At 33.8% G+C, this 2348-nt stretch overlaps 1 long non-coding RNA gene across 1 annotated transcript; it reads left to right on the forward strand.

Annotated features, from left to right (window-relative positions):
- Positions 1 to 325: 325 nt before the first annotated feature.
- LOC128295316 (uncharacterized) lies at positions 326 to 1458 on the forward strand. The gene is made up of 2 exons (XR_008285676.1): positions 326 to 478; positions 1272 to 1458. It is a non-coding gene; the product is annotated as an uncharacterized LOC128295316 (long non-coding RNA).
- The last annotated feature ends 890 nt before the right edge of the window (positions 1459 to 2348 follow it).

The raw sequence follows: 2348 nt of genomic DNA on the forward strand, positions 1-2348 counted from the left end.
ATTTTATAATTATTTTGAGGTTTATGATATGATTGCATGATTGTATGAAAATTTCGTGATGAAATTCTATGCCTAAAGCGCTTAAATTGAAAGTAGGGACTAAATCGAATAAGTTGCAAAACTTGCATTCTAGAAGTTTTTAGTATGAAATTGTTTTGGAATATTAATGAGGAGGTCTTAAATAGCAATTTGACCAATTTTAAGTTCATGGAAAAAATTAGGACATGGAAGGAATTTTTGGAAAGTTTAGTAGTAAGGGTATTTTGGTCATTTAGTTATTAAAATGAATTAAAAACAAAATTAAAAGCCAATTTTTGTCCATCTTCTTCATTAGGCCGAAATTTCAAGGGTTCTCCATAGCTAGGGTTTGTTTCAAGCTTCCAATCTCCATAATCAAGAAAGACGTGGAATCGACCTCAATCGAGGAAAAGAAAAGATTGTGGACTAAATTGCAAAATCTTTGTATTTTGGTACCAAGGTAAGTTCATGTGTAAATAAAGTAGCATAATTGTTATTTTAAGTTATTGATGTTAATTATATGTTATGCTGAATTTTATTATGAAATGTATGCTTTGTGGTTAATTTCAAATAATATGTAAATTATGTGAGCTACTTGTTAAATATAATTGTTACCGAGTATTGATTTGGCATTCTACGGAAGACGGCAAGGATAAGTGTTCGAGGAAAAGCCCGTTTGAACCTTAGGAATAGATTAGGATACAAGTGACATGTCACTAGGATGGTTGAGCATCCGAACTCGTTGAGTTGAGTCCGAGTTCACTTATGGATGCGAATGTCCGAACTCGTTGAGTTGAGTCCGAGTTCGAGAGATGTAACTAGGCATCCGAACTCGTTGAGTTGAGTCCGAGTTCACTTATGGATGCGGACACCGAGCTCGTTGAGTTGAGTCCGAGTTCGCTTATGGGCGGGTTACATGATTGCTTGATTGAATATGTGGCACTTATGTGCAATTTATCCGTATCCAATTATATTCGATGTGTTCAACGGGTAAAGTTCTACTCAAATGGAGGAATATTCGAGATGTAAAGAGACGTATTGGTAAGTGATGTGAAATGGATATTTTGGATAGGTATGTATTTAACCCTCGGGTTGAGTATTGATACAACCACGATAAGGTAATAAGATGATGAAAAATGATTAAAAATGTGATATGTGTTTTAGTGATGCATGCTAATGTTGATTGGTATGACTGTTTGTTATGTTACTTATTATTGCATTTATGCTTACTCCCTCCTTCTTACTCATTGTAGTTTTGGACAAGCCAGCTCAGGAGTCGGGATAGGTCGAAGGCTCAGCCACACTATCCGGAAGACTTTTGGTAATGGCTTGTAAATTTAAGTATGGCATGTATAGCAATATACCTATTTTGTGTAAATGATCTTATGGTATGGTTGTGAAATGGTTGAGGAAATTCTTGATAATGATAAATTATGAAAATGGTTAGTTTAGATTATGTTTGATGTTAAGGAAAACTATTAAGATACTTAGTGCATAAAAACTCATAAAAGGGATGAAATTTGCCATAAACAGGATACTGCAGCAACACTGACATGAGTTTGAAAATTTACTAAAAATCATAGAAATTGAATTTGGTGATGGACTACATATCAAATTGAAGCTTATTATGTCTAGTTTCACATGAAACAAATGAAACAAGTAAAGGAATTATACGTTAGAAGATATTTGAATTTTAGTGAAACAGAGTCATAGCAGTTTCTGAATCCCCTGTTCCGAATTTAGAAATTCACCATAAATTGTAAAGATATAATTAGGTGGTGTATTTTATATTATCATAATCCTTATTGAGTCTAGTTTCAGGAGAAATAAACCTCATAGTCATATGAATTTTTTACAGAGAGAAATATGGTTTGTAGTAAACAGAGGTCAGACCAGTCAAGTCCTGAAACAGGGGTAACTTTAACTAATAAACTGTACTAATTGGCCCAACCAAAAATTCTAGAAAAAAATTAGTAGATAGGTATATGAGTCTAGATTCAGGAAAAATTTACGGATCTTGATTTTGAGTTTTTTAACTCGAGATATGATTTTTCTTGTGACTGTGATGCAAGTAGCTTAAAAGCTGTGAATGTAGAAATAAATAATCCAAAGTTCTAAATATGTTAAATTAAGCTTAGTAACACCTCATACTCGACTCCGGCGACGGTCTCGGGCGTGGGGGCGTTACATGATGCAATTGTAAATTGCAAAAGAAAAACCATTGATTTGAGGTGTGTAAATATCGAGATAATTCGAGTTGAGTCTACTGACTTGAATGGGTTGCCAGCTGTAATATCTTTGATGTTGGCTCAGAAATATGTAAGAAAGGG

Source organism: Gossypium arboreum, chromosome 7, assembly GCF_025698485.1.
Source record: "Gossypium arboreum isolate Shixiya-1 chromosome 7, ASM2569848v2, whole genome shotgun sequence".
In the NCBI taxonomy this organism is placed as follows: Eukaryota; Viridiplantae; Streptophyta; class Magnoliopsida; order Malvales; family Malvaceae; genus Gossypium; species Gossypium arboreum.